This window comes from Myotis nattereri, assembly GCF_964212035.1.
Source record: "Myotis nattereri genome assembly, chromosome: 8".
Lineage (NCBI taxonomy): Eukaryota > Metazoa > Chordata > Mammalia > Chiroptera > Vespertilionidae > Myotis > Myotis nattereri.
The window spans coordinates 83,771,933-83,780,701 of NC_138083.1; the positions used below are offsets into that span (position 1 = coordinate 83,771,933).

At 52.9% G+C, this 8,769-nt stretch overlaps 1 long non-coding RNA gene across 1 annotated transcript; it reads left to right on the forward strand.

The window, feature by feature from the left end:
• Nucleotides 1-3,928: 3,928 nt before the first annotated feature.
• LOC308522878 lies at nucleotides 3,929-7,831 on the forward strand. The gene is made up of 6 exons (XR_013996273.1): nucleotides 3,929-4,029; nucleotides 4,213-4,812; nucleotides 5,362-5,465; nucleotides 5,763-5,905; nucleotides 6,546-6,624; nucleotides 7,006-7,831. It is a non-coding gene; the product is annotated as an uncharacterized lncRNA (long non-coding RNA).
• Nucleotides 7,832-8,769: the final 938 nt, after the last annotated feature.

Sequence of the window (8,769 nt, forward strand, 5' to 3'; positions counted from 1 at the left end):
CATAACAATCATTGTCATTATTCAGAACAGCTGATGAGCCCCTCTTAAGTTCTGCTCTGTGAGATTTCTGGGGTGTCCCTCGCTATGTGCAAATGGGGGGTCAGTGTCTGAGAAGAGTGCACACACAAGCTCTAGGAAATCCTCGAATCCTGAGTTCACCAGAGCAGCGGAAGTTCCAGGAGCCCTGCAGGACCCTCCACACCTGTCACCCCAATACCCTCCGTGCACTTGGATGACAGATTTTTCCCAGTGGGGCACAGCATCCTGAGGAGAAGTCAGCACCAAGGATGGTCCCAGACCCTTGAGTCGCTTCTTCCTGGGAGGGGAGGAGGAGTTATAAATAGCCTGGACTCCTTCAGCCCTACACAGGCACGGATCCCACACCCCCGCCCCAGCCTCAGCCAGCTGGTCCCTCCTCGCTCAAGTTCCCACAGCCTGCAGTGCGAGGGAGGAGAACTGCTCACCCACAGCAGGGGCGGGGAGAGGAAGAAAGTTCTTCAGGCCCCGGTTGGAGTGACTGGCCTCCCATGCAGTGTAACTGCAAGCCTGCCACACCTCTACACCCCCTTGTTGTTGCAGTGCTGAAAGGGGCAATGTTTTCAGGAGCCCTTATACTCCCTGGTCAACCTGGACACCCCAAGCTGCACTGAACTGAATGACATTATAGAAATAATACACTCTCCCTCTCTCTGCCTCAGTTTCCCCATCTGTAAGATGGACAAATAGCCAACTGTGAAGCACGGAGGAGATTGGCATGCATTGAAAGTGAAAGGCACTCTCACAATGTCACATGGTGGATCTTTATGGCAACAGGTCTTGGTTTCTTTCATGGAAGCCCCAAGCACAGGTACAAGGACACTGATTCTTAGCTGTTCATGAAAGCAGAATTATGCTCATGGACACTGCATCAGCCTTGGATTCTTGATACTGCATGTCCTTGCAAGCAGTAAAACTTACCAAATATCCTCTCTCACAAGTCATTTCTGACTAATACAGACTGACACACATCGCACCCCAACTTGTTTTAGTTGAATACGATTCCGCTGGGCTGTACATGACATTATAGACTGAAGAATAAGCATTGCCCTAGAATCAACAATCACTCTGTTTATTATTCAAATCTTTCCCACCTATACACACTAGTAAGAAACATATGGTTAAAATGTAAGTGGCCAACTCCCAGGTCTTTTTCATTAAGATGCTTTGTTTGCTCAATAAAATGCAGCATAGAAAACATTTGCTGAAAACCCACTCGTTGATGTCTTAATAGCTGTGTCAAATACTCATAACAACATTCATTCCAGAAACTCTCAGATAATTGCTCGTCTTTCTCATGTGGTATCCACAACAGCACAGCATTTGTGTCCAAGCGCAATTGATCCTGGATTTGGGCTCTCTTTCAAAAAATATCTGTAAAACCTAATTACCAGGGAAACAGAGTTCTGGCATCCTACGGAAAGTGGGTGCTTCAGAATGAGATGAGCTGCAAAGGCATCTTGGCTAATCAAGCCGCATTGTTACAGAAGGGGTGTGAGGGCTTTGGGGTGAGGAGGGAGCAGCAAAAGTTGGGATAGTGTCCGCCTGGAATCTGCAGTGACCGTCAGTCCTGTTTTTTTTTAAGTCAAGGGCAGAAGACTGGAAATGCACCACATGTGCTGGCACCCATGGTCATAGAAAGTACTAGATAAGGAGCCCTTGATGAGCCTGGGGGTGGGCGGGGGGTGGCATTGCTGACCTCAGGCCCTTGGGCCTTGGTGAGGGAGCTCTCCCCACCCTGACTGGGGGGGCTGGTGTCAATTCTAGTCTCCCTGGGCCTCTAACACTGTGACCCGTTGCTTTCCTTCCTTGGGCCTGGAGTTCGCTCATCTGTAAAATGAGCACTCCTAATGCCTAGCAGTGGTCGGCAAACTGCGGCTCTCGAGCCACATGCGGCTCTTTGGCCCCTTGGGTGTGGCTCTTCCACAAAATACCACGTGCAGGCAAGCACATACAGTGCCATTGAAACTTCGTGGCCCATGCGCAGAAGTCGGTATTTTGTGGAAGAGCCACACTCAAGAGGCCAAAGAGCCGCATGTGGCTCGCGAGCCGCAGTTTGCCTACCACTGGATCTCTTTCAGCTTCAGAACTCTGTGGCCTTCTTTAAAGAAAGGACACACTTCTGCTCAGGTACTTGTTGGGCTGGGGGAACAGGGAGTGGGAGCAGGACCAGCCAGAATGAAGGGCTGTTTCCAGCTCGCGGGAGCTCTGTGCCAACTTGCAACAACTGGGTATCAGACCCACTTCGGAGAAAATGATTTCTTTCAGCCCAGGGCGGACCTACCGGCCTGGCTCTAACCTCCCTACCCCGGATTCGTCAAAGCGGGCAAAGAGGAACGGGGCCAAACCACAGGACTTCTCTGAACCTCTCTCTCGGAGCTGACCACAGCATATCTTCCTCTTCTGGGGGTCTTCCCTTCCCGCCCTCCTCCCTCTTCTTCCCGTCCCCGGCGCCCCAGAAAACCCAGCCCCGGCCTTGTGAATAGTCTGGCGAAGCTCCGCGGGCGGGAAGCACACACCCCCAACTACGGGCTCCCCTTGGCCCTGGCCCCTCGCCGCCCAGGCTCGGGTACCATCCTACGCGGCTGTGCGAGACGCCGCCGCCCTGCTCTCCGCGGGCTCCTCCCGGCCCCCTTCCTAATGAAATCAGACAACCGGCCGGAAAACAAAGCGCACAGCCAGCGGCCGGAGACCATGCGCTTTCAAAGGGGCCGGAGATGCGCACCCCCTGAGCGGAGACGCTCGCGCGGTTCCTAGGAAGAGACCCGTGCTGTCCTGCGCGGAGGGCAGCTTGGCCTGGACTCCGCTTTCCCGAGGCTGCAGGAACCATGTGCGTGCGCCCATTTCCCGCAACTTCCCAGCTGGACAGCGGCGCGGGTCTCAGGGTCCCGCTAGGGCGCCACCTCTGGGACTGACCACCACGAAGCCCTTGAGCCACATCCTGGGATGCGGGATCCCAGACTTCCTGCTGCTTCTCGGATCGTGAAGATTAGACAATATGAGGAACGGGTGCCAGAGTCTCGGGAAATCGTCCCTCTCCAACATGCTCCCGCGCCTTCCGGACAGAGGTGTGGTAAAACTTTCGGCAGAAACCACCTGTGGCTGCCGACGGCCCGGGCCAGGAGGCGCCGCCCAGCTGGGGCCGCACGCGCCCGCAGAAGTTCCCTTCCAGCCCCGCGCGCCACTTCGCTCCGGGCCGCGGTGCCAGCCAGGAGGCGCGGCGCCCGCGCTCTGGCTCGCTCTCCGCTGGCTCTCCCCTCCTCCTCGCTCCTTCCTCCCGCCTCCTCCCGTGGCATGGCTGCCACACGGAGCCCCTGAATAGCCACCACAGCCCCCCGCCTCCTGCCCGGCGCGCTGGGGCGCCCCGACCCCCGCGGGTGCCCGGGGCGCGCGAGCCGCCGGCCTCCTAGCAACAGCCCCCGACATCGCTTTCCGGCGCTGGTGACGCACGGCTACCTTTCCGGAGCCCTGCGACCCCCCGACCCGCCTCGGCAGCTCAGGTGCGAGGGAGACCGCAGCCCTCACAGCCGGTGCCCGAGCCCTGCGCGCGAAGCCAACTCACCTCTGCGCGCCGCCAGAGCCACCGCGCGCCTCCCGCACTTGGCGCCGGGCCGCGGTCCTCGCGTCCTCCTCCGCCGCCGCCGCCGCGGCCGGTCCGTCCCGGTGCGCCGGGGAGCAGCGCGGGCCCGCGGCTGTCAGAGTCTCGTGGCGGGGCTGCGCCGGCGGGTGTGGAACCGAGCGGCTCCCCGGCGGCTCCTCCTCCCCGCGCCGGGCCCCCGCCCTCCTGGGGCCCCGCCTCCGCCGCTGCTGTCAGCCCCGCGCCCCGCGCCGGGCGTCCCCGCTGCCCGCGCCACCCGCTCGGGGGGCGCACTGGGCTTAAGGGCCCGGATGTCTGTGGTCGCCTCTCCCTCGCGCCCGCCCCCTCCCCTGCACTCCCTCCCCGCCTGCCACACATGCACTTGCTGCGGCTCCACCTCCCGGGCTCCGCTGAAGGTCTGTATTGACAGTAACTGTGGCGGTGGGCGGCGCTGCGGGGGGCTCCCCAGACCCGCGGAGGCGGCGGGCTGCCGGCTGGACGCGGCGCGGGGGCGGAGTGGGGGGCCGGGCAGAGCCACCAGTCGCTCAGGGCTCCGCGTCTTTTTTCTTTCTTTCCTTTTTTCTCTTTGCCTCCTCCAGGATTTAAAGGGACAGCCTGGCCCAGGCGAGGGGCCAGGCGGCCTCCGTTTCTCTGGTCTCCAGACGCCCTCTGCGGCCCGGCCGGACCCGCCGGCACCCGGAGCACAGGCTCCAAGCCGCCGGGTATTTTTAGGTTCACACCCGGCCCGGGGCAGCGGGGAGGCCGAGGGCGCACGGCTATTTTTACAGAGTCCGATCGGGAGAGGAACTAAAACAACCCAGCAACTGCTTTTCCACGCGAAAGTAGGGAGCAAGGAGGAGGGGGGAGAAGTTTCCCAAACGCTCTCGGAATTCCAGCGAGCTCAGAAAGATCCCTCTCTGCCACGAGAAAGCACAAGCTTGCGGCGCTCTAGGGCGCCCCAATTCCTGCGGGCAACCCCGCCTTAGAGGTCACTCGGGCGCAGGGTCCCCCCAACTTCGCCGGCGGGAGTCCCCCGCACCCCGCACCTGCGCCCCTACCACCGGTTCAGCTCCGGGACAGCCCTGAAGGCGGCCTTCCGAAGCGTCCAATCCCCCAGCCACGCAGCCCAGGGGCGGGCCTGGGAGGGGTTGGCTCCGCCCCTTATCGCCAAGCCTGGTCCCCGCGGACACTTTAGGCTGGTAAGTCCGGGTGGGACGCGCGGCGCGGAGTCAGACAGAGTAAAGGGCCCTTCCGAGGGAAGAGGAGGGTTTTCTCGGCCTTGGGGGGTGAGGGGGCGGGGGGATGAATTATCGTGGGCGAGGGCACTCGGGAGCTGGTTTATCCTTCTCCCAGACACACAGAGGAACTTTTGCCCTTTTTAGCATGACATACGCGACTGTACCCTGGCTGTCAGCGAGTCTCTCCGGCCCCCTCCCTCAGACACAGGAAATTTGCAGTCCTCCAACTCCTACAGGGCCTGCCCTAACCTGAGCAGACAGGCAAGAAAGCGAATCCCTCCCTCCTGGCCCCATTCTGGCCACAGGCTAATAAAAGTGCTGTGGGGCTGCTGATGTCCGAGGCGTGTCTTTTGAGATAGTCGATAGCCTCCTTTACAAAATTCATTAAAAAAAATCTGTAGATCTTTTGCACTTCTTCCCACGGTTGCTCATAGGGATGTGTGTGTGTGTGTGTGCGTGTGTGTGTGTTAATCATTTCATTCATTCGTGTAATAATTGCACCATTACAAGGCACCACCCACTGGGAGTGGCGAAGACAAGGAAAATCGCTCGGAATAGGACGTGCAACACAAAGCCAGACACACGTGAAAGGGGCATCTGGAACCAAGGGCTGTGTGAGTCATGTTTCATCTGCCAGAGAGTCCTGGCTTTTCCTAGTAAATAAGTGTCAGTCCTTCAACTGAACACCTACCTATCCAACCCATACAAAAGAGCATGTAAGTCTAGGGAAGTCTGTGCTGGAAACTAAGAGGTCTTCAGATTCAGGATGTCAAGTCTTTCCAAGTTGTTAGAGCTTCCAGTGGCAAAAGAATATCCTTGCTCTTAGCAGCCCTGGAAGCCATTGCCCCCCAAATTAAGTTGTCTGTCTCCCTGCTAAATAAGGTTGTCTGTCTCCTTTCTTTTCACTCAAGGGTCTTCCGTCATTTGGAGCACAGTTGACCCTGTCCACATGGTCAAGCTTCTAAGCCAGAGCAGGGGTGCATTTAAGAGTTCTTGGAGGATCCCGACCCTGGGATAGCAAGACATTGCAGACACGAGGAATGCAGCTCTGGGGGTGAGAAAAGAGGGATATGGGTTCTAAATTAGAAATGCCTTTGGGGCAGAAAGGTTGCCCTTCCTTCTCTAGGTACTGTTGGCTCAGAGCAGATGTTCCACAGCTGTATGTCACTGAGCGCCTTTCCATGCTGTGAGCTATAAGGGGGTGTCCCCTGTTCCAGACAGTGAGCTTCAGGGCCACAGAACCTAATCGCCACAGGCAAAACTTTTAGACATTTAAGGCCAATTAGAAGGAGAACAGTCTGCATTGTGAATATTTTAATGATAGCAGCTATTATACTGCATTTGTAATTTTTGCTCAATTCCTCCACCCCCCGCCCCCAGGACTTCAAACTTCTTACCCATCCTTTAGTCTCCTAAGTGCCTGACATAAGCTCAGCACCTAATAGGTGCTCATTAAAAAATTAATAAATGGATGAACAAAACGTCACTTTAGGATGGAGGAGTAAGTGGTGACACATGAGGACAGAGACCTCGTGAATTTTGTTAAGACGCTTTTGCAATTTGCTTGTTTGTATGGCGGTGCCACTGCATGGAACCCGACTTACAATGGTTCAACTCATTTTTTTAGTTTATAGTCATGCAAAAGTGATAAGCACTCAGTAGAAATCTTACTTTGAATTTTGATCTTTTCCTAGGCTAGCAATATGTGGTACTATACTTCCTTATGATGCTGAACAGAAGCAGGGCGATTATTTTGTCCAACTGTAGCCTAATGTGAGTATTCCTGAGCATGTTCTAGGTAGGCTAGGCTAATCTATGATGTTAGTAGGTGTATTAAATGCATTTTCAGAAGATAACCCCATTGTATGTCAAGGAGCATCTATAAAAAAATTTTGCCACAAATAATGAGATTTTTCTGGCTCCTGCCAGAGTCTACTCTTTATAAGCCATATAAATTAGAAAAGTATGTTATTCATCTCCTCAGTGCCTCTGTTTCCAAGTATATATAAAAGAGACAATAATGGGGCCTTCTCTACTCCATAGGCTTCTGGGATAACCAGATAAGAAAAGGTGTGGGCAAGTGTTGCATTCATTAAGGGGTTAATGTGTAAAATTGTAAATTGCTAATATCAGTTGTTGAAATAAATTTTACAGAAATTATCACAGAATTGGATTCAAATATTTACTTATAACCCAAGGGTGGTGAGAGGCTGATTCAAGAAAAGGGAAAAGAAAGGAATGAACATTTCCAGAGCTCCTTCTGGAGTCAGAACTCACGGCATGCATTGTTCTGTGTTCCTCATGACAACTGTGTGCAATACATTTTGTAAAGACCATTTTGTGGATGCGACATCCGATACCAATAGCGGTGGCAACGACCAAGGTCCCACAGCTGGGAAGCCTCCCATAGAGGCTGCCTGGGCCCCATCCTGTGGTGCTGCCTCTGGAGGAGAAAGAAAGAAGAGGCTCTGAGGAAATCCAGGCTGAAGAGAATGTCAAGACTATGGTCCATGTTACCACAAGGCAGGTTGGGTGAGGTGCCGTCTCGGCTGAAAGGAACTTACTGGGAAAGGTGGCATTTGACTCGGTCCTTTAAGCTTAGATAAGGTTTTCTCTCTTTTTAAAAAAACTTTTTTCTTTTGAAATAATTTCAGATTTTCAGAAAAGTTACACAGATAGTATAGAAAATTCCCATAGACCTTCCCTCAGATTCCCCAAATGCAAACAGCTCCCTTGGGTGCTTTATCCTGCTGCCTCTCTTTAGGGACATTATTTTTCCCAAAACCTTTGAGAGTAAACTGAAGATGTGGTGTTCCTTTGCTGAAAAATTATTCAATGTTTTTTAACAAGGACATTCTCTTACATAGTAATCAAAATCGGGGAATTGCCACCAATGCTATTATCGAATCTAAACCATATTTAGATTTTTCCAATTGCCTCACTAATGGCAAAAATGAAAAATAAATTCTGCTCGAGATCCAATCCAAGATTGCACATTGTGTTTATTTGCCATATCTCTTGGGAAGATATTTTTATTATTAAAAAGAAATTTTTATCAATTTCCATTTCTTATTTTAAATGGCTATCCCATTATGGTCCTTATGGGATAACAAAGATTCTCTTCTTGACCAAACTTCAGACCGGCTCCTCAGAGCCCTCTTTTTTGGCTTAGCCTGGCCTTTGGCCCCTGCCCGTTTCTGACTGGTCCAGTTGTAGCAAGAATCCTGCTATGTCCATTTATTGAGAAACTCCCCCCTCCCTGATATCTGATCAAATTCCTCATCCCCCACCCTTGATATTTGACCACGGCCTGTCTTTAGCAAGAATCCTATTAGGTCAATTTAGCAAGAATCCACCTACCCCTGATGTCTCCTCTTAGTAATTTCCATCCACAGACCCCCATACTTCCTGGGCTATAAATCCTCACTTCTCCTTGTTGATCTCTCTCCTCATTGCAATCCCCCTTTTGCAATAGACTTAAACAAAGTCTTCCTTGCCATTTTCAAAAATGTCACAATAGCCCTAGCTGGTTTGGCTCAGTGGATAGAGTGCCAGCCTGCAGACTGAAGGGTCCCAGGTTTGATTCCAGGCAAGAGCACATGCCCAGGTTGCAGGCTCGATCCCCAGCAGGGGGCATGCAGGAGGCAGCCAATTCTCTCTCATCATTGATGTTTCTATCTCTCTCTCCCTCTCCCTTCCTCTCTGAAATCAATAAAAATATATTTTTTTAAATGTCACAATAATTTTTTTCTCTAACAGAACCAAAGAACACAGAAAAAAAAAAATTTTAATTATCTATAATAACCCACCAAAAATAACCAGTGTTAATTCTTGATTTTTAAATGTACATGTGTAATCCAAGTACACAACCACCACACCTTCCAGGGGCCAGCTTCCCCTAGAAAATATTGAGGCTAC